The sequence below is a fragment of the Anomaloglossus baeobatrachus genome, chromosome 2 (assembly GCF_048569485.1).
Source record: "Anomaloglossus baeobatrachus isolate aAnoBae1 chromosome 2, aAnoBae1.hap1, whole genome shotgun sequence".
Taxonomy (NCBI): domain Eukaryota; kingdom Metazoa; phylum Chordata; class Amphibia; order Anura; family Aromobatidae; genus Anomaloglossus; species Anomaloglossus baeobatrachus.
In genome coordinates, this window is record NC_134354.1 from 776,909,718 (window position 1) to 776,934,087 (window position 24,370).

Consider the following 24,370-nt stretch of genomic DNA (forward strand, 5'->3'; position numbering starts at 1 on the left):
TGTAGATATATTCAACCCCAATTCCCAGAAAGTTGAAATGTTGTATAAAATGTAAAGAAAACAGGAAAACAAGAATGCAATGTTTTGGAAATCTCTTATTGAAATATATTATTCAGATCAGAACATTAGTCATTTTTCCAATTAATTTGAAAAATTTAACTCATTTAGGAGTTGATAGCGGCAAGTCATCTAAAAAAAAGTTGAGAAAAGGCCATGTCCGACATTGTGTACCATTGCCTCTTCTTTTTCCAACTGTCGACCATTGCCTCTTCTTTTTCCAACAGCCTACCATTGCCTCTTTTTCCAACAGTCTACCAGTGCCTCTTCTTTTTCCAACAGCCTACCATTGCATCTTCTTTTTCCATTAGCCGACCATTGCCTCTTCTTTTTCCAGCAGTCAATTATTGCCTCTTCTTTTTCCTACAGTCGGCCATTACCTCTTCTTTTTCCAACAGTCGACCATTGCCTCTTCTTTTTCCAACAGTCGACCATTGCCTCTTTTTTTCAAACAGTCGACCATTGCCTCTTCTTTTTCCAACAGCCTACCATTGCCTCTTCTTTTTCCAACAGTCGACCATTGCCTCTTCTTTTTCCAACAGTCGACCATTGCCTCTTTTTTTTCAAACAGTCGACCATTGCCTCTTCTTTCTCCAACTGTTGACCATTGCCTCTTCTTTTTCCAACAGTTGACCATTGCCTCTTCTTTTTCCAACAGTCGACCATTGCCTCTTCTTTTTCCAACAGTCGACCATTGCCTCTTCTTTTTCCAACAGTCAACCATTGTCTCTTCTTTTTCCAACAGTCTACCAGTGCCTCTTCTTTTTCCAACAGTCGACCATTGCTTCTTCCTTTTCCAACAGTAGACCATTTCCTCTTCTTTTTCCAACAGTCGATCATTGCCTCTTCTTTTTCCAACAGCCTACCATTGCCTCTTCTTTTTCCAACAGTCAACCATTGCCTCTTCTTTTTCCAACGGTTGACCATTGCCTCTTCTTTTTCCAACTGTTGACCATTGCCTCTTCTTTTTCCAACAGCTGACCATTGCCTTTTCTTTTTCCAACAGTTGACCATTGCCTCTTCTTTTTCCAACAGTTGACCATTGCTTCTTTTTTTTTCCAACAGTCGACCATTGCCTCTTCTTTCTCCAACTGTTGACCATTGTTTCTTCTTTTTCCAACAGTCTGTAAATGTTTGGGAAGTGAGGAGACAATTGCTTGAGTTTTAGGAAAGGAGCGTTGTCCCATTCTGTCTGATGTTGTATTCTCCCTGCTCCACACTAAAGGGTCTTCTTTGCTGAGTTTTTAATTTCATAATGCACCAAATGTCAAAGCTCACCTCCTACCACTCCACCAAATGTTCTCTATTAATGAAAAATTATTGACTGCAAGTTGTCAGTTCATTCCCCCAAACACTTCTCCTGGCAAACAATGCTGTTGTGATGGATGCAGTATGTGGTGTGTCATTGTTTTGCTTAAAGATATGTTTTGTGATTTATGCAAGGCAGAGAGAAGGTGAGCTGTGACATATATTGTGAATGGAGGATCCTGTGTTAGCTACTGTATATAGGAGGTATTAGTCATTTACAGGATGGGGAGAAGGTGAACTGTGACATCACTTATTTTGAATTGTGGATCCTGTGTTATCTACTGTATATAGAGGTATAAGTCATTAAACAGGAGTGGTAGGAGGTGAGCTGTGACATCGCCCATTGTAAATGGTGAATCCTGTCTTATCTAGTGAATATAGAGGTGCTATCAGTCAATATACAGGAGGAGGTGATGAGCTGTGACATGACCTATTGTTAATGGTGATTCCTGTGTTACATACTGTATATAGAGGTGTTATCAATAATTGTGCAGGAGGGGGTGGTGAGCTGTGACACCACCTATTGTGAATTTTGGATCCTGTGTTATCTACTGTATATAGAAGTGTTATCAATCATTGTACAGGAGGGGGAGGTGAGCTGTGACATCACCTATTGTGAATGGGGGATCATGTGTTATCTGCTGTATATAGAGGTGTTATTATTCATTGTACAGGAGGGGGAGGTGAGCTGTGACATCACCTATTGTGAATGGTAAATCATGTGTTATCTACTGTATATAGAGCTGTGACATTACCTATTGTGAATGGTGAATCCTGTGTTTTCTTTTGTATATTGAGATGTTATCAGTCATTGTACAGGAGGGGGAGGAAGTGAGCTGTGACAATCACATATTATGAATGATCGCTCATGTGTTATTTTCTCTATGTAGAGGTGTTATCAGTCATTGTACAAGAGGAGGAAGAGGTGAGCTGTGACATTACCTATTGTGACTAGGGGGTCCTGTGTTATCTACTGTACCTGTGAATGATGAATACTATGTTATCTCTTATTGTGATACTGCCTGTGATGATCATGAGACTGCTGGAACGTGATATATACTAAACAGGAAGTGTTAGGTCAATTTTAGATCAGTGGCCAAAATGAAAATCAACAACAGTGGATAAAGTTAATTGAATAATTTATTCACTGCACAGGGGGAGGAGCAGGACAAGAGCTGTTAACAGCAGGACTGTGGGAGACAGCCCTCAAATCAGGACAGTCCCGCTGAATCCGGGATGGTTGGGAGGTATGAGCTAGGGTGATGTACATACAGCACTCTCTGCTGAGAACTGCACAGGGGAGTCCCAGAAAAACAGGATTCGGAATTAATGCGCGACAGAACATGGCTGGAGTCAGTGACAAATACTAAGAAGTTGATGGAGTCAGTTCAGACTTCATTTGGCCAAAATCCTAATAATGTTCGTCTTTTTTAGAAGTAGATCACGGACTAATGACTATCAGGATTCTGTCACGGTTTCACTGAAATTCAGTTTTTGGGGCACTATAATGCCCAGCAGTGCAATGCCCTAAAGGGGCGGGTCGTGCGGCATCACAGCGACGTCACACGGCAGTCGGCCAATAGAAGCGGAGGTTCGGAAATGAGCGGGACGTAAACATCCCGCCCACCTTCTTCCTTCCGTATAGCCGGCGTGAGCCGCGGTGACGCAGGTAAGTTGATGTTCCTCGCTCCTGCGGCTTCTCACACAGCGATGTGTGCTGCCGCAGGGGAACGAGGAACAACATCGTACCGTCGCTGCCGCGAAATTATGAAAATGTCGGACACTACACCGATGATACGATTACGACGCTTTTGCGCTCATTTATCGTATCAAAAATGCTTTACACACTACGATATCAACAGCGATGCCGGATGTGCATCACTTTCGATTTGACCCCAACAACATCGCAGCTGCGATGTCGTAGTGTGCAAAGTACCCCTTAGGTCCTAGCCCCTATCTTATACTCACCCTCTGGCATGTTCATCTTTTTTAGGTGCTGCTCCGATCCCTGGGCACCATTTTGTGAGCTCAACTTCTGACTATCCAGAAGTTAGAAGTTACATCACAAGCTTTCAATAGAACTCTATGAGAGCAAGAAGTAGACCAGAAGTGTTTATTCGCCTCAAATTAAGCTTTCGTTTAGTATACTGAGCTGTTTTGTTCACGGAGAATTAAAAAAAAAACACTGCCCACCTTTTTCAGAAGTGTTTTGCTATGGGTCTAAAGCAAAACATTTCCGGAGCAAGTTGGGCGGTGTTATTATTTTTTTTAAAATTAATTCTTCGTGAACAAAACATCTCAGTACACTTATGAAAGCCTAATTTGAGATGAACAAACACTTCCAGGAGCACGGACAATGCAGGTAATCAATCAGACACCAGTACAAAATGATACTCACCACGGAGATTTTGACGTCATTTTCAGAGCCCGAGCCTTGAACCTAAAGCGGGTTTTACACGCTACGATATATCGGGCGATATGTCGGCGGGGTCACGTCGTAAGTGACGCACATCCGGTATCGTTAGTGATATCGTAGCGTGTGACAGCTATGAATGAGCAGACATACTCACCTTCTCGTTCATCACTGACACGTCGCTCATTTTCTAAAAATCGCACGTCCTGTTGTTCATTGTACCCGGGGAAGCACACGCCACTCTGTGTGACACCGCGGGAACGATGAACTGCAGCTTAACTGCGTCCACCGGCAATGAGGAAGGAAGGAGGTGGGCGGGATGTTTACGTTCCGCTCATCTCCGCCCCTCCACTTCTATTGACCGGCCGCTGTGTGATGTCGCTGTGACGCTGAACGTCCCTCCCCCTTCAGGAAGAGGATGTTTGGAAGGTAAGTACGTGTGACAGGGGGTTACAGCATTGTGCGACACGGGCAACAAATTGCCAGTGCCGCACAAACGATGGGGGCGGGTGCGATCGCAAATGCGATCACACGATTAATTGTAACGTGTAAAGCAGCCTTTAGGTTCGCTCATCTCTACTCACAACCTATAAAATATCCGTCTATAACTGTTCTTCATTAGAACTTCACTCCTAAACTAAATTTTACTCTTGCAGAATGAACTATTTCTTACCCTGTCAACTAATCCCTCCCATTGTGGGCTAGTCCCAACACTTAACTGTTGCTTACACTATGGTCTGGTATAGTCCTACATAAGTTCTATGCCAAACTTCACATTACGCATAATCAACACTACATATCATAGATTACACTATACATATCACAGGAGCACATCAATCTACACATTATTATCACAGATTATTATTATTATTATTTATTATTATAGCACCATTTATTCCATGGCACTTCACAAGTGAAAAGGGTATATAAAATAGGGACAAGTACAATAATCATAAACAATACAAGGCACAGACTGGTATAGGAGGATAGAGGAACCTGCCCGCGAGGGCTCACAGTCTACAGGGGATGGGTGAGGATACAGGAGGAGAGAGGAGCCTGCCCCCGAGGGCTCACAGTCTACAGGGGATGGGTGAGGATACAGGAGGAGAGAGGAGCCTGCCCGCGAGGGCTCACAGTCTACAGGGGATGGGTGATGATACCGCAGGAGAGAGGAACCTGCCCGCGAGGGCTCACAGTTTACAGGGGATGGCTGAGGATACAGTAGGTGAGGACAGAGCCGGTTGCACAGTCGTGTACTGGACCGAGGGTTACTGTAGGTTGTAGGCTTGTTTGAAGAGATGGGTCGTCAGGTTCCTTTTGAAACTTTCCACGGTAGGTGAGAGTCTGATATGCTGGGGTAGAGAGTTCCAGAGTATGGGGAAGGAGCAGGAGAAATCTTGTATGTGATTTTGGGAAGAGGAGATAAGAGAGGATCTGAGGTTGCGTGCAGGTAAGTACCGGGAGACTAGGTCCCAGATGTAGGGAGGAGACAGGTTGTGCATGGCTTTGTATGTCATGGTTAGTGTTTTGAACTGGAGTCTTTGGGCAATGAGAAGCCAGTGAAGGGATTGGCAGAGTGGTGAGGCTGTGGAATAGCGAAGGGAAAGGTGGATTAAGCGGGCCGCAGAGTTTAGGATAGATTGGAGGGGTGCAAGAGTGTTAGATGGGAGGCCAGAGAGCAGGAGCTTGCAGTAGTCGAGGCGGGAGATGATGAAGGCATGCACTAATGTTTTTGCTGATTCTTGGTTAAGGAATGCACAAATCCTGGAGATATTTTTGAGTTGTAGTCTGCAGGAGAGGACTTGGATGTGTGACTTGAACAATAGAGTAGAGTTGAAGGTTAGTCCAAGGCAACAAGCTTGTGAGACTGAGCTTGTGAGACTGGGGAGAGTGAGCAGCCATCAACTTTGATGGATAAGCTTGTTGGATGGGTTGCGTCAGAAGAAAAATCCCATATCACAATATTTTCAAAAGATGCGAGACATTATTCACTTTATATTACACAACGACATTGTTCTCTTCACGGGCAGGAAAGCGATAGCTACAGTCCACTACCATAGGAAGGAGTAGTGGCTAAAGAAAGGAGGTGGAGTGACTAGCTTGCCGTTGAGAAACAGGGCATGGTTTTCATTAGTTGTGTGCATAGTCGAATTGGTCAATTATTGGAATTAGAGATGAGTGGATCCGTTGAAGTTCGGTTCGGCGGGTTCAGCAGGGCTTTATATTAAGTTTGGTTTGGGATCCGAACTTGACCTGAACCCCATTGGAAGTCACTAACTGGGCAGTTTGGGCTTCCGGCCAGATGGAACCAGCCATAAGCAGATCACTTCCGTGGGTGGGTGGACGGGGTGTTTCACTTTTTTTAGTGGGTGCCACACTACAGCCGATCACACTGTTGTTATGGGGGTATGTTGTTACCCCCAGTGCGAGCCATTCAAACACTGCTGCAAGTGGCTCAAATGAGTGAAGTTCATACGTAAAGCACCCAAACGCCGAACTCGAACTTAGTTTTTTCATAAAAGTCCAAACATCAAACCTCGGTTTTGCTCATCTCTAATTGGAATCAATATCAATATGGAGTTATTTGCACCACAGCTAGAAAGCTTTAGCTATTAACAATACTGTCAAATCTAAGAGAAATTTATACCAGCAACTAGGGTGAGTGTTCAAAATCTGCGGTTTCGCACTGTGGGTATCAGGTGCATGGTTTATACCGGTGAAACACAATTCCAATCCATCATCCATTTCCTGTTAGGTTTGTTCTTTTTAATTTAATCTTTTTGTTTTAGATATTAACAATACTGTCACATCTAGGAGAACTTTATACCAGCAACTAGGGTGAGTGTTCAAAATTTGCGGTTTCGCACTGTAGGTATCAGGTGCATGGTTTATACCGGTGAAACACAATTCCAATCCATCATCCATTTCCTGTTAGGTTTGTTCTTTTGAATTTAATCTTTTTGTTTTAGGTATTAACAATACTGTCACATCCAGGAGAACTTTATACCAGCAACTAGGGTGAGTGTTCAAAATCTGCGGTTTCGCACTGTAGGTATCAGGTGCATGGTTTATACCGGTGAAACATGATTCTAATCCATCATCCATTTCTTGTTAGGTTTGTTCTTTTTAATTTAATCTTTTTGTTCTTTACTTTTTTTTTTCCTCTTTATCTGGAGATAAAACAGGTTTTATAATCTTTCAGATGCCATAAGATCTCATCTTAATTCTAGGCGTTTATACAATGTAATCTACCATATGGAGTTAAAATGAAGTTAAGAGATATGTCTGTGCTATTTTCTTCAGGCAATGGCTTACATTATGCAATGCAGCTGAGTAAAGATGTTGGATATGAATTAGTCGGCTCGGGATAAGTGTCTTCTGATGTGCAGTTTCCAATTAAAGTCAGTTATTGTGCCTTCATCGCCATTTTTTGGAATATTTTATTCCTGATCTTTAACTCTGCTTTGACTAGATAATTATAATTGTATGGGCCCATTAGATTGCATCAGTATGCATGTTTGACATTGAAATGCTTTTATCACAGAATGGAGCATGATTAAAGGAACAGGCAGATACTGTGATTTTGGAATTTTATTTTTACCTTACTTAGTCTTCGTGATGTCTCTGGGAAGTAATAAACTCTCCGCACTCTCACAACTGAGAAATTACCAAATTACGGAAAATGGGACTAAATAATAACAGCAAACTATCTTGTTACAGGAAAGTGAGATCTACCACAAAAGAATACATTTCTGGATAGTTTTGATTAAAGGGGGAGAAGGCTTTCAGTACCGGTCACAGCCACAACACATACTATGGAGTTGTGCCACTTCTGTGCACCTTGCCACGTTCAGTTAGTTCATCAATGGAGGTGCCATGAGTAGGGATGGGTGAACTCGAACTGAGATCACTCAGTTCAATGAGTACCTACAGTGTTGTGATCCAGTGACCAAGGAGGATCAGAAAAAGAGCAATAACTAGGAAGCCCAGAAAATAACCAGAGTGGCTGGAACCTTAACGGATTGCAGACCTACTACTGACACACAACTAGAAGTAGCCGTGGGAAAAGCCTAAGATGACCTAGTCGTCTTGACACAGCCAGAGAAGTAAATACTCTAACAGAGAGAAATATAGAAAAGCTAATCTGCCTCTGAGTAGTCCCCAAAGATATAGATAGCCCCCCACATGTAAAGATTACGGTGATATAGGAAAACACAATACGTAGCTAGAGAACAGAGTCAGCAAAGATGAGACCCAAAACTATCTGCATAGGAAAGAATAGGAAAGGGCACTGACTGCAACCATAAAAACCCTAATAAATACCAGCACGCCTGACCTGGAAAAATACTGAGCCTGAACAGTCTCTCCCCCACTATATCAGTACTCTGGTGTTACTGGGATCCAAGAAAAACATTGATATAGAGAGATGACTGAATATTGTACCAAGCATGAGAAAACACAATACATAACAGAACATGGAGCACGGTACACAAATACTCCCAGCAGGGAATAATCCAATTCCACCAGGAGCTCCACACAGGCAAAATCACAAGAAAGTGAAAAACCATAAGCAAAGGTACAAGACCAACTTATCTGAGAGGAGTTCTGGTAGACACAGAGAACAGGGCTGGTTTCAGGAAGCCATTAGAACACAGGAAATACAATTGAGCACCGGCAAGGAACAAAAGGAAGCTACATAGTTATACAGGCCCAAACCAAATGGCCTGATTGCAAATCTTACTCAGCCATCCAGTTCCCACTCTGCAAGTCAACTGCGTTACCAGCACTGACCACAAGAGGGAGCCCCAAATTGCAATCTAATTCAAATGTATTCACAACACTACAGCCTCTCAGATGACCTGCATGGTATTTCCATGTTAAGGGTACGCTGGCACTTCAAGAAAGGGGGCGTGGCCATGAACAATCTACAGGAGCAGAAGCTGGAAGTTTGCCATGAGAATGCAGCCTTCTGGAGAAAGCAGCACCTGATGGGAATGGAGCGGTCACCACAGGAACGACAGATGGGTGAGTCAACTGACGCCCCCGCTGGGGGAGGAGGGAAGGATAGTGTGGGGACGGCAGTATGGGCGTTACAAATAGCTTAATAGTTGTTTGGTATTGAGACCACATGGAAAATGCCATGAAAGGTTTTGCAGATCATTTTTAAAGGAACTCAACATGGAGGTTGCTCCAAACATCTTGGAGAACTAACCACAGATCTTCCATGTAATGAGACTTGTGAAAATCCTTCTGTCTCTACATTTACTCCTAGACAAACTAGATGATGTTGAGATCAGGTTTCTTTAAGGCCGTATCATCACTTCCAGGACTCTTTGTTCTTCTTTATTCAAAATACTTTTAAAGGACATTGGCTTTATTTTTGAGATTGTTGTCCTTTTGTAGAGTAAATTTGAAGCCAATCCAACGCCTTACTAATGACATTGTATGATGGATAACATTTGTGTTTATTTCTGAGCATTAAGAACACCAAGAAATGAGCAACATTGTTGAACATAGACTGTGTGTTTGGTCAAGGAAACTTGCAGCAGATGAAAGACACATCATGCAGTGCCATCAGCTCAGGACTAAAGAATGTATGTCTGGAACACCAATGGTGTGAACATGGTGCAAGACTCAAAAAACATAACTATATAATAGGATAAAGAGTTGCACACCAGTCACAATGTATATGGGAATGATGAAAAGCAAAGCTGCTATGGGAATACGAGACTGAAAAATACAATGAACTATCTGAAAAAGTGAAAAAAACCATGAAAAATGGAATATGCATAACTGCTATGAATAATAAGAATATAAGAGATGTTTAGCCATTGCACTGATTAATGCAAAAGAGCCCCGAAACCAACGCCAAGGTAATCTCTATTTTTGGGGTCCGTAGCCTATATGTAATTTCTCCTTCAGTTAAAAAACTTGCTGTGTATGGGAAGCAAAGGACCAAGCTATATATGTGGGGCTCTTTTGCATTGATCAATACAATGGCTAAACATCTCTTATATTCTTATTATTCATAGCAGTTATGCATATTCCATTTTTCATGTGTTTTCACTTTTTCAGATAGTTCATTGTATTTTTCAGTCTAGTATTCCCATAGCAGCTTTGCTTTTCATCATTCCCATATACATTGTGACTGGTGTGCAACTCTTTATCCTATTGTATAGTTATGTGTTTTGAGTTTTGCACCATGTTCACACCATGGTGTTCCAGGCATACATTCTTTAGTTAGTATGCACTTTTTGTCTGAGAGACATGCCCCACCCATAGCCATGTGCCTTATTTCACATATATAGCTTGGTCCTTTGCTTCCCATACAGAGCAAGTTTTTTAACTGCAGGTGAGGTTACAAATAGGCTAGGGACCCCAAAAATAGAGATTATCTTGGCGTTGGTTTTGGGGCTCTTTTGCATTGATCAATACAATGGCTAAACATCTCTTATATTCCTATTATTCTTAGCAGTTATGCATATTCCATTTATCAGCTCAGAACTGGCAGCTACCAGTGGGACGCGGCTACATCCATCTTCTGTTCATAGAAATCTGGCTAAAAGGGGTCTTCATGGAGGAGGTGTTGCCAAAAAGCCATACCTTTGACATGGAAACTATACTCAAAAATATAGTAATCGGGGTGCAGAAAAATGGCACCAGACAGACTGAAAAACAAAATATGAAATATTTGTCTGGAACAGAAGGCACTTTGTTCTCTAAGGGGCTGGACAGAGGTACAATAATGAGTGTATGCAGCCAGCAGTGAAGCATGATGGAGGCTCCTGCAAGTTCCTGGCTGTATTTCATCAAATGGATTTGGGGATTTGGTCAAGATAAATGGTTCAATGCAGAGAAATACGAGCAGATACTTATTCATCAAGCACATACCATCAAGGAGGCGTCCAACTGGCTCCAAATTTATTCTGCAGCTGGACAACGACCCCAAACATGCAGTAATGTCTGAGATCTATCTTCAGCGTAAAGAAGAACAAGTTCTGGAAGTTTTATGCTCGCTGGGTAAGCAGGGGGTTTAGTGGGCCCAAAAGGCCACAGCCCACAGAAAACCCAGAAGGGCATGACTGTGGAACCACACCTGGTTTTCACCAGAGCCCCTAATGGTGAGAGTGTTACGCTGCAGGTGTGAGACCGGGTGCCACTCGGGAAGACTGGCGATGGCTGGCCCTAGGGGTACGGGAATGACAATCTCTAGTGATGGGTAACAGTGTGAGCAGGTGTTGAGGTTTCAGCCCGGGATAGATGGATGGATGCGGCAGCAACAGCTAGTAAGGATACTTTGCAGCATCGGGTATCGTGGTTGGCGCCCGGCGGTGCAGCTTGTAGCAGCGACGGCAGACTTAGGATATCAGCGGCAGTGTATCAGCAGAAAACTGTGTATCAGCAGCATATAGCACAGTACAGAAACAGCAGCGGAGACAGCAGCAGCAGTGCTAAGGACCTGAGAACTAGCAGCGTATCTGACTCGTTGCCCAGGGACCTCCCTTAGGGGAAAGGTGCCTTAAGTACCTGCAAACTTTCAGCTGACCTGAGAGGCACTTCCAGGTTAGGGTACACTGACCCTTTAAGCGGCCCCCTTAAGACAGAACCAGGAGGCCCGTGAGATGCACAGAGGCTAGGGGTGACAGCAGCATGGACCAGGGATGGGGCAACAACCGCAGGACATCCGGGCAGGTGAGGGAACCGATTTTCCAGCCGGGGGAGGGGAGCAGTACAGCGTGGGGACGCCGGTATGGGCGTTACAGGACGTAATGATCCGTCCCCTGCAGAGCCCTGATCTCACATTATAGGGTGTCAGAATAATTTGCACAATTCTACATCTGCAGGAGGTTTGTCATCCAAGATGTTTGGAACAACCTCCCTGACAAATTCTTTAAAAATCTGTGCATGTAACAAGTGTATGAAGGATTGATCCTGTTTTGAGAGCAAAGTGCGGTCACCAAACATTGATAAATATTTATTCTTTTTGGATTAATTGATAAAATTAAACAATTAACACTTCTCTTTTTAAAGCATTCTTACTGGGCAGCAATTTTTCTACAACTGCCTTAAACTTTTTCACACTACTATATATATATATATATATATATATATATATATATACACACGTATATGTAGCACCCCTTAGCCACTCAGGGCACTACTAGAAACTGCATCCTCACCAGTGCCAGCAACACCCACATACACCAAAATCCCAGTTTCCACTCCACACCAGGGGTAATTGGCTAGTCGGACACAAGGGGATGGCCATCTAGAGGGTGGAGCCAGACCAGAGGTACTAGACAACCTGGTGGGAGGGGACATCAGGCAGTCAGTAGTAGTGAGTGCAGAGAAGTATTAGAGAGCAGAGGTGCCTGAGAGCTGGGTCGTGTAATGGTGACAAGGGGGCACAGGAGAGAGGTCGCCAGGGCAGGTACACCTGAGTACTGCTGGGACCAGAGCACCGACGGGGCACAGGGCCCTAGGTCAGATGCCAGTTTCATACGGTCTGACAAATACCTGCACAGTGAGGGGACCTCCACCGACCTCACTGACCCACAGATCCGGGGACATCAGCAGTAAAGCAAGGATCAGGGTTCGGGACACAGACCAGCCCTACAGGGTCTACACTGCTTGCCGTAAGGACAAGGAAACTGCCACAAAAAGGGACAGTCGGACCCCAAACTGCTCCATGCTACGAAGACCCAACCACACTGAGGGTGCCAGGGACAGAGCAACCGAGTCATCAAGTGGCACTGGAAGTACAGGGACCTGAACCAGCCGTCCGAGAGTCAAGAGTGAGTAGAGACTGTTAATTACATCCTACGGTGTGGCCTCCCTTATTAACGGTGAAAGACTCTGTCACACATCTCCCCGGGCTCAGCCCTACCTACGGAGGGCCTACCACCACAGCTGCCATTACCACCAGCCCTAGCAGTAGCCATCCAGCAGTGGCGGTTACCCCATATTAACCGCAACCCGCAGGTGGCGTCATATCAATGACTTTATTCTCTCCTGTAAATACTCCCCATTAAAAAGCCCCCAGGGCACGGGAGCGGACAACGACCACCAAAGTGACATTTCCCAGTAGTAAACCACCCGGGACCGAGTACCCCATTCCCTGGGCAACACACATATATAGGTAGATAGATGTATAGTATACAGTATATTTTCAGACACTACCAATGCCAGTGGGGACTGTTCACCACAGGCAAAGTTGATATTTTATTGAGAATATTCCTTTTGAGCCATAGTCCCTCTCTAGACACTCACCACGAGGGTTTTATAATTAATCCTATAGAATTTCTCCACTGAGTATTCTGAGTAAAAAAAAAAAAGTGAATTACAAGAGAAAAGAATATTCCTGTGATATATGGAGCTATCTGATCTCCGGTAGAGGACAATATAGATCATGTTGTACAGATATTACAGGTTTAACAGAACTTCAATGTGCATCCGGAATGATAAAGTATCATCTATCACAAACATATAGTTATTGTTCACCAACCCAAGACATTGTTTTGTTCTTGGATTTGATTAAAAAGAAAAAAAAAAAACAAGATCCAATCTGGAAAGACCATAGGATTCATGTAAAGCCTCTGAGCCCTAATACAAAATTCATAACAGGGCCCAGAACTTATGATGAGTGGCCACCGCTTCATTAGTGGCCACCGCTTCTGGCGAATGTGACCCACTTCAGCCCCTACAACTATCCCGCATTCAGCACCTCCATCTATTTAGCAGATCGTAGAATGTCCACAAAGATCAAATCTCACAATGAAGATCCTAGTCCATCCTTATATTATATGGACAACTTATTAAGACTATTTCTTGTATCGGTGCTCCCTGGGATTAATTTATAATAATCAGAAATCTCTTTCATTGGAAATATTTGTCCAAGAAGGATAACTTTATTTTAACGCACAGCAGGTGAAATCATTATTGAAGACAACACCAATTTTCGATGTAAATATATTTCCAAAGGTGTTACTGGAGTGAAAGAATTAACAGAAGAGTTGTCCAAGAGCTAAGAACCACCTGTGGAGAGCTACACAAAGACCTGGGAATCAGCAGGTACAATTGTTTCAGAGAAAACAATAAGTAATGCACATCTCCTCCATGGCCTGTATGCACGCTCCTGTATGCACGCTCCTGTATGCACGCTCCTGTATGCACGCTCCTGTATGCACGCTCCTGTATGCACGCTCCTGTATGCATGCTCCTGTATGCATGCTCCTGTATGCACCCTCACCACACAAGACTCCATTGCTGAACAAAAAGCAGGTTCAAGCGCATTTAACATTTATTGATAAACATTTAGACAGGACTGTGAAATACGGGAGAACATAGTCTGTTCAGATGAGACCAAAATGTAACTGTTTGGAGACCATAATACACACCATGTTTGGAGGCCAAAAGGCAAATCACCCCCCAAAACACCAGCAACAGTGAATTTCTAAACTACTGGAGGTTCCAGTGAGGACCATTGGGGCCATAATCTGGAAGTGGAATGAACATCATTTCACTATAAGGCTATGTGCGCACAGTGCGTTTTTGCGCGTTTTTCGGGTGCGTTTTTGGCCTCAAAACTGCATGACTTTGCTTCCCCAGCAAAGTCTATGAGTTTTCATTTTTGCTGTGCGCACACAACTGTTTTTTTAAGCTGCGTTTTTGAGCTTGAAAAAAAAAATGGACATGTCAATTCTTTCCTGCGTTTTTCTGCGTTTTCCGCCCATGCAATGCATTGGAAAAACGCAGCAAAACGCAGGGATCAAAAACGCAGCAAAACGCAGCCAAAAACGCACCAAATCGCGGTAAAAACGCATGCGTTTTTTCGACGCAGGTGCGTTTTTGTGCGTTTTTAGCGGCCAAAAACGCACAAAAACGCAGCGTCAAAAAAACGCAGTGTGCGAACCTAGCCTAAGCCAGCCACAGCCAGGTGTTCCCTGCAAGGTTTCAGACAGAGGAGTAAAACCAATTTTCAGAAGAGTTGTCCAAGAGCCAAGAACCACCTGTGTAGAGCAACAGAAAGACCTGGAATCAACATGTCATCAGTAAAATTGTTTAAAAGTAAACAATAAGTAATGCCCTCCCCCTCCATGGCCTTTATGCATGCTCCTGTATGGACCTTCACCACGCAAGATTTAATTGCTGAACAAAAAGCAGGTTCAAGAGCGTTTAACGTTTACTCATCAACATTTAGACAAGACTGTGAAATACTGGGAGAATATAGTCTGGTCAGATGAGGCCAAAATGTAAGGCGGGCTTTGCACGCTGCGACATCGGTAACAATGTGTTACCGATGCTGCAGCGATAGTCCCGCCCCCGTCGCACGTGCAATATCTAGTGAAAGGTGCCGTAGCGATTATTATCGCTACGGCAGCTTTACACGCACATACCTGCCGTGCGACGTCCCTCTGGCCGGCGACCCGCCTCCTTCCTAAGGGGGCGGGTCATGCGGCGTCACAGCGACGTCACACGGCAGGCGGCCAATTGAAGTGGAGGGGCGGAGATGAGCGGGACTTAAACATCCCGCCCACCTCCGTCCTTCTCATTGCAGCCGGCGGCAGGTAAGGTGAAGTTCCTCGCTCCTGCGGCTTCACACACAGCGATGTGTGCTGCCGCAGGAGCGAGGAACAACATCGTACCTGTCGCTGCACCGGCATTATGGAAATGTCGGAGGCTGCAGCGATGATACGATAACGACGCTTTTGCGCTCGTTCATCGTATCAAAAAGGATTTGCACGTTGCGATATCGACTGCGACGCCGGATGTGCGTCACTTTCGATTTGACCCCATCGACATCGCACGTGCAATGTCGCAACGTGCAAAGCCGCCCTTACTCTTTGGATACCATAATACATATCATGTTTGGAGGCCAAAAGGCAAATCACCCCAAAACCACCAACAACAGAGAAGTTTGGAGGTGGGAACATCATCATGTGGGGATGTTTTTCAGCTTCCGGCACTAGTAAACATCATATTATTGAAGAAAGGATAAATGGATATATGTACTAAGGCATTCTTGATAAAAATCTGCTGCATCTACCAGGATGATGATGAAGCAAGGGTGGACATTTCAGCAAGACAATGATCCCAAACACACGGCCAAGGAAACTCTCAACTAATTTCAGAGAAAATAAATCTGCTAGGATGGCCGAGCCGATCACCGGAGCTGAATCCTATAGAAAATGTAAGGAAGGAGCTAAAGCTCAGAGTTCATAGAAGGAGCCGGGACCTGCAGGATGTGAAGAGTGTCTGTGTGGAAGAGTGGGCCAAAATCCACCTGAGCAATGCAGGCGACTAGTGTCTCTATTCAGGAGGCGTCTTGAAGTTTCATCACCAACAAAGTTTTTTATATGAAGTATTAAATACATTTTAGTAAATGTGTTCAATATTTCTCCTTGTCATTGCTTATTATTGCACATAACTTAATTTCTGGACGTGTATGATTTGATTTTTTTTTTTTTTTGCCTGTGTGGCTAGAATGGGATGTTACAGACATCTGGTGAGAAATTCATATCAATAGCACCTTTAGAAATATATTTACTTTGAAAATTAGTGACGTGTTCAATACTTATTTCATAAAAACTTGGCATTGTTGTAATCACACTTTTGCTGCACAAACTAGCCACATAGAAAAGCTAAATCTGATAAAAAATGGTGGAAATGAAAGAAATGAAAATTGGTGGTGTTCAATACTTATTTCACCCACTGTGTTTACAGGTGTACACATAAGATGGCGTTCAGAACTGAATTAATTAAAAAAGACAAATTTTATATTTTGTTTCTTTATACAAGAGTGGCACAACGCACTTGATGGTTACAGATCTCACCTAGGGCTCTACAGCTTGGTGGTTGCAGTTGTATCTCACCACCCCAATGCGGCAATCAATCAGTCTTTACATCAGCTTACAGTTTGTGCTCCATGGCACTTACTGGGTCTTACTTGAGGAATTCAAATGTAGACGCTTGATTTAATGGTCTCTCATGTACAGTACAGACCAAAAGTTTGGACACACCTCATTCAAAGAGTTTTATTTATTTTCAGGACTCTGAAAATTGTAGATTCACATTGAAGGCATCAAAACTATGAATTAAAACAAGTGGGATGAAATACTTAACAAAAAAGTGTGAAACAACTGATATGTCTTATATTCTAGGTTCTTCAAAGTAGCCACCTTTTGCTTTGATTACTGCTTTGCACACTCTTGGCATTCTCTTGATGAGCTTCAATAGGTAGTCACCAGAAATGTTTTTCCAACAGTCTTGAAGGAGTTCCCAGAGATGCTTAGCACTTGTTGGCCCTTTTGCCTTCACTCTGCGGTCCAGCTCACCCCAAACCATCTCGATTGGGTTCAGGTCTGGTGACTGTGGAGACCAGGTCATCTGGTGTAGCCCCCATCACTCTCCTTCTTAGTCAGATTTCCCTTACACAGCCTGGAGGTGTGTTTGGGGTCATTGTCCTGTTGAAAAATAAATGATGGTCCAACTAAACGCAAACCGGATGGAATAGCACGCCGCTGCAAGATGCTGTGGTAGCCATGCTGGTTCAGTATGCCTTCAATTTTGAATAAATCCCCAACAGTGTCACCAGCAAAGCACCCCCACACCGTCACATCTCCTCCACCATGCTTCACGGTGGGAACCAGCCATGTAGAGTCCATCCGTTCACCTTTTCTACAAAGACACGGTGGTTGGATCCAAAGATCTCAAATTTGGACTCATCAGACCAAAGCACAGATTTCCACTGGTCTAATGTCCATTCCTTGTGTTCTTTAGTCCAAACAAGTCTCTTCTGCTTGTTGCCTGTCCTTAGCAGTGGTTTCCTAGCAGCTATTTTACCATGAAGGCTGCTGCACAAAGTCTCCTCTTAACAGTTGTTCTAGAGATGAGAAGGTGTGTCCAAACCTTTGGTCTCTACTGTACATGCCAGGTGACTCCCCCCCCCCCACTCTACAGCATATGAACAAGCCCCCAAATTACACAACCTCCAGCCCACTGTATCTCACACAAGCTGTTCTTATCTCCAGCCAGTTCAGCTACCCAAATGTGCACAAACATCCACAAATACAATATGGGCGGCGCGGTGGCTTGGCAGTGCTGGGAGTTCTGGGTTCAAATCCCACAAGGACCACATCTGTAAGGAGTTTGTATGGTCTCTCCATGTTTGGGTGGGTTCCTCCAGTTTCCTCCCATGTTCCACTAGTAGGGAATTTAGATTGTGACTTAGTGATGATGATGGTCTCTGTAAAGTAGTATATAAGCAAGTCAAATAAATATCATATGTAACAAACAAACAGTATGTAAAGTACTTACGTAGCATAGGTACTGGTGTCACTGCCATCTTTTTATGTTAAAGGGGTGATTCACTACTTTGTAGTAGTGACCTCATCCCTGTAAAACTGATAGGGAAGGCTTTTTCTAAATACATTGTGCAGCCAATTCTGCCTCTGAGTGACGCTATTGCTTGAAGTGCCCCCCCCCGGGTTTCCTGACCTCTGAGATCCGGTGATGTCACATCAACTTCCAGTTGACCTGACACCAACAAGGCCAGCCCTAGTCTTCCTGGGTGACTGAGCTGTCGGCGGCGTTTCACCACTCGTCACAGCCCAACATCTCCCTGCTCTCTCCTTCACTGCTGAGCACCGTAAGAAGGAGCGACGCTGGGCTGAAACCCCCGGGGCTCAGTGACCTCTGGGATTCGGTGATGTCACATCAACTTCCAGTTGACTTAACACCACTGAGCTCAGCCCCAGTCTGCATGAGTGACTGGACTGTGAGTGGAGTTTCATCGCTCATCACAGCCCAGCATCGCTCCTGCTTGTGGCGCTCTGCAGAGAAGAAGAGAGCAGGAGGAGGCTGGGATGTGATGAACAGTGAAACGCCACCCACAGCCGAGTCACTCAGTAACACTGGGCCGGCCATGGGGATGTCAGGTCAACTGGAAGTTCCATTACGTCACCGGATCTCAGAGGTCACGGAGCTCGAAGTGGGTCACTTCATGGGGATGAGCGTACCACGATAGCGCTGCTCAGAGGCAGAATTGGCCACACAAGGTAGTTATAACAACCCTTCCCTATCAGTTTTACAGGGATGTGACCACTATTGCAGAGTAGTGGAACACTTCTTTAAGGCGCCCATTACAGGTCTGTTCTACTGATTTGACTATAGATAACCAGCCAGTTTCATCATGTCTTCTCCATTGCTCCATTAATAGCTGTAATGGGCGACCTTCTAGTATCTGCTGTTAATTCAAAAAATGACTCAAAAAGTTTCACCAACTATGGACTGTAAAAAAAAACATTCTAAGTTGGCGAACTTACAATGTGTCATTACAAAGCCGACAGATACCGATCTATGATTTTTATATGAAAAATAGAAGAATCGGGATCTGAATTTGCCCTTTATCTCGCTTCGTAGCCCATTAAAATGAAATCTGCTTGGCGACGCTATGGGTAAGAAATAAAGCGGGGTTGAATTTTGTTTCTGATCTTCTCCCATCCTTCTCCTATATATATATATATATATATATATATATATATATATACAGAAATCTTTGCTTAGTAATAACCAGTCAAGTCTTTAGATATATATCTTTCAGTGTGAACCATTGCTCCTTTAGATATTACACTTTGGTCTCCCGCTGTGAACCGGACAGTTGCCGAAAGACGCCTGAAATCTCGATAAAGAGATAAAAAAATGGGAAAAAAAATAAATTCTCCAGATCTTAAGAGTTCCATTATCCTTGATTTTATTTTCTCTACGTTCTGCTTCATCTTAATAAATGAAGTAGTTTGTTAAGAAGCAGAGGAACCCGCTGACCTCATTAATGCAAGAGGGTGAGAAGGTCGGCCCACGGGGTGCGATGGCGGCTTTCAGATAAATTTCTCCACAATCCAAGGCTTAACCTTTAAAAAAAAAATATATAAGCAGCCGTTCAATGCAGAATGTGAGATAGAGTAGAAAAGGAGATTCATCATGAAAACCAGCTTTGGAAAAGCAAATTAGGCCAGGTTCACAGAAGTAGACCGTTGTCTCAAACAGTGTCGAAATACGTATATACATATCATTCATCAATTTCTTCCCACTTGCTTTATTCTTGCCACTTTTTCAGGTAGCAATTCAGGAGATAAATGCTTTGCAGCTCACAAATCCTTCAGAAATACCTACCTTCTCCATGCCGACATCCACCATTCCCATGGCACCAGAAACCGTCTGGATCTCTGATTTCCAAGAGGTTTTGGTGGAGATGGGAGGTTTCCTGATGCTTCTGCGATTCCATGACGTTGCCTTCTGTTTTTCCGAGAGACTCTCAAACATTCTACGAGCATTAGCAAGACTTACTGTAATGCTCACGGCCAGTGTAGTGGCAGCGAGCGGGATTAGTGGAGCTACTGGACCACAGGGAGACCCTGGGCTTACCCTTTAGTGGGAGGGTCTTGACTAAGCTCCCACCGTGAGGTGGACGCCAGGTACCACTCGCAGAGTAGTGACCAGGACTGTGGCAGCTGAACCCCCTGGACAGGTGATGGACTCAGGTATAGGCAGACTGACTGAGACAGGCTAGACAGGTGGGTATGGACAGGTATGGTGGACACGGCAAGGGTACACAAGGTATGGGAAGGCAGGTACTGGAGGCAGACACAGGGTTAATAGGACAAGAACTCAGGACCTGACAACTAGCTAGATAGCAGACTGGAGATTAACTTACTAACTAGAGGTGTTGCATAGGCACCTTCCCTAATGGCACGGTGCCTCAAATGCTCAGTTCTTCTCAGCCATAGGCTGAGAGGCATTTCCTGGAAATGGCACACTGGCCCTTTGAGAGGAGGGCTGGTGTGCGGTGCGTGCATGTCTTAGGTGCACTACCGGGAACCCTGTGCAACATGTACAGGGCCTGGGAGGGGAAGGAGGCAGCAAAGCACGTTGATAGCTGAGCGGCAGCAAGGAAGGATGCGACCTGGCCAGGGCGGGGAGTAGGTAGGTGTCTCTGCAGAGACGCCGGTGCTACACTTACCTTCTCTCTTCTGATATGATGGGCTGTAGCAAAATCCATTTCAGAAGTTATTCGCATTATTTGCTATCCCCATTCCCATGTTACTGAATGTGCAATTTGATGCTTGGAGGGTTTAGCAAAAAAATATCAGGACCCTAGCCGTTGAGCTTGTGAAATTCCTCCTTCTTGTTTTCATTTTTGCACCTCCTCTGAACAGTAGACATGATGTGATGTCATTTTTGTAGCACAACACACAAATGACTTTGTGCCACAGGATGGATATTTCATTGGTGCAATTTGTGCAGCCGCACAGGGGTTGAAGGGGAAAGGGGGCCACTACCACCACCACCACCAACACCACCACCAGCTTGTTCATTATAATCAACTTTTGAACTGTGTAGTACCCCATAAAGTGGCCAGCTTCAAGGGACACCAGAAAAACATTGTGTTTCATGCAAACACTGCTATTTCTGTCTATAGTGTATGTAAGAGTCAAACGCGGGGGAACAAACTCCGGCTACGGAATAAAAACGCAGAGTAAAAAACACAAGTAGACTTAAGCCTGGTACACACGCTTCAATATATCTCACAATCCGTCGTTGGGGTCAAGTTGTAAGTGACGCACATCCGGCATCGTTTGTGAGGTATCTGCGTGTGACATCTACGTGCGATCAGGATTGAACGCAAAACCGTTGATCGCAAACACATCGTATCATTCTCTAGAATTGAGCGTTTTGTTGCACGAACCTAGTGAATTGTAACGTGTGACATCCCTCATACGATTTTGGTGTCTGATGCTTCATAAAAGGTCTGCTTCAGAGCGCAGCTGAAAAGCTGCATTCTGAAGCGCCTCACAATGTCTGTCATTCACTAATCTCTGTCAGTCCGTCACTATCTCTGGCCCTCACTCTCTGTCCATGTCAGTCTATCGCCCTCTCTCATATACTCACCGATCCCCGATCCCCGGCGCTGCACGGCATTCACACTGCTCCGGCGGCTTTTACTGTTTTGAAAAAGCCGGCCGCCCATTAAACAATCTCGTATTCCCTGCTTTCCACGCCCACCGGCGCCTGTGATTGGTTACAGTGAGACACGCCCCCCATGCTGAGTGACAGGTGTCACACTGCACCCAATCACAGCAGCCGGTGGGCGTGTCTATACTGTGTAGTGAAATAAATAATTAAATAATTAAAAAAAACGGCGTGCGGTTCCCCCCAATTTTAATACCAGCCAGATAAAGCCATACGGCTGCAGGCTGGTATTCTCAGGATGGGGAGCTCCACGTTATGGGGAGCCCCCCAGCCTAACAATATCAGCCAACAGCCGCCCAGAATTGCCGCATACATTATATGCGACAGTTCTGGGACTGTACCCGGCTCTTCCCAATTTACCCTGGTGCGTTGGCAAATCGGGGTAATAAGGAGTTATTGGCAGTGTGGGGCCCCGAGGTGCGGTGTCGGTGCAGCTGTGCATTACCTTCAGGGACTCCACGCGGCTGGATCTTGTCACAGGTAGGAAATCCTCTATTTTGATTGTCGTGACGCCACTCTCAGAATTGCGGTCAGTGGAGACCGCCACTGCAGGTTAGGGGTGCCTGGGGCCGATAGTGGGTGCAGTCAGGTGTAATAGCCTCCTGAGAGTGAGGCATGCCCCAGGGCCCCGTGTAGGTGTGTGGAACTACAAGTCGCAGAATGACTCACACGCACAAGCAGGATGTCTTTCAGGGGTTTTACTCACTGATGGTGGCAGGGTGAGTAACCCGGGCGTAGCTGGGATGAACCAGGCTGGAACCAGGTGTCCTTCAGGCTGACTGATGAGGGTGGCTACCGACTCGCCTTCCTTAGCCCTTTGTGTTTTGAGGTAACCCCTGCTTGAAGCCCTGCTGGGGTCGCCCAGGGAAGTTGCTGGTGCCTCTCTCCCCTTCCTTTTGGCCCGTTTGCTTGTAGCCTGGACCAGATCACTCCGGCTGCTTGCCTCCTGTGAGCTATGGGCCCTCACTTTGCTACGTGGCTGCGGACTCTGTGGTGTTGTCTTGGGGGTGTAAAGTGCCCCCTCATGCAGGTTTGGCAAAGGACAGGTGAATCTATCCCTGCACTGGGACCTGTTACCCGGTTGGGCCTGGTAACTCCCTGACAGTCTCCTTACTCTCCACTCCGTTGCTCTCTCTTTAGTCGTGGGTGGATTTCGGGCAGCACTACCAGGTGACCGTTCTCCCCCGTCGGTAGTCACTGCGCGTACGTTGTCAGAATTGTGTAGAGCTACAGGGTCTGCTTCTGCTCTCCCTGAACTTCACCACTCAACTGTCTTCGGCTCACTCTTCCCTCCTCTCCTATTCTTGCCTACGTCACCTAGCAACCAGGCTCTCTACCACACCCCTCGAGTGGAGATGGAGGCTTCGCCCCCTCCTGGGATCCCCAGGGGTCCTCCCAAAGGTACATGTGTGAGACCTGATTACTATGCGCCTGTGTAGTCACACCTCGGTCAGCCTTCTGGATTACCTGTTTTGTACTGTCCCCAGCATGGGTGCAGTACTCAGTGGTGCCTGACCAGGTCAGGGGCGCCACATTCCCCCTTAGTTATCACCAGCACGTCCTCGGGCTGCAAGACAACATTTTAAAATGCGTAAAACAGTAAAACATTTTAAAACCACCAGGTACCATACATCACCACCCTCCACCCACAAGTCCGTTAACCCACCCAAAACCCTCTCAGGAGGCAGGTCACCGGTTTCTTTTGGTAACCAGGTCTGGGCCATCCGTTTCCCCAGACCTTTCCTCCAATCTGCCTCTCCCGTTGGCCGCGCCTTCAGCCACTTCTGGCAGGATGTAGAGGCGGCTTTCATGGTCTGGTGGTTTCAGGGTATACCTGGCCTGGTGGAGCCGCGCCTTCAGCCTCTTCTAGCAGGATGTAGAGGCGGCCTCCACAGTTGGTGCCGACCAGGTACCCTCTTTGTGGTGGAGAGCCAGGCCCCATAAACAGGCGTGCTCCCTGGTTGCAGGCGAGCCAGGCCCCTAAACAGGCTGGCTCTGGTGGTGGTACCTCTGGGGTAACTATGTACACTGCGAGAGTTTGTGGCTATAGCCAGTTCATAGCCTTAAGGTTCATGGGTTAAAGTGCAAAAAGAGGTTTCTCACATTAGTTCATGTGGGCGCATGCTTAAACTTGAACGTTGCAAAACTTTTCAAACTGCTGTACTTTTCTTTACTTTTCTCTACTCCGTTCCACCAGGGCTTTTGCCTATTGGGCTTTAGCACCTGACATTTTCTGTGTTTCCGTCGTCTGTTTCTTTCTCTTGTTCTGTATCTCTATCTTCATCTGTAGTGGTCTCATCAATGGGTTCTTTATCTTTTCTTTCCTCTTCTTCTTCATCTTGTAGTGTTGAGACAGCAGGGTTTCTGTAGGGATTTCTGGGGCATGGTGTGACATCTAGTGCGTACCATCCGCGTTCTCCTTGGTGTTTGGTGAATTCTACCAGGTCTCCTATCTGTAGGTTTCTTCCTGGATGTCCTCTAGGTAAATGTGCTCTTACATCCCTTCTGTTCACAAAGATGCCCTCCTTTACACCAGGTGCTACTATAAAGCCATATCCAGACCTT

General features: G+C 45.2%; 1 protein-coding gene across 1 annotated transcript in view; it reads left to right on the top strand.

Moving 5' to 3' along the window:
* The window catches only part of LOC142290038 (cyclic nucleotide-binding domain-containing protein 2-like), a 381,880-nt gene that overhangs the window by 266,597 nt on the left and 90,913 nt on the right, over nucleotides 1-24,370 (top strand). The gene's annotated exons all lie outside the window — the stretch shown is intronic.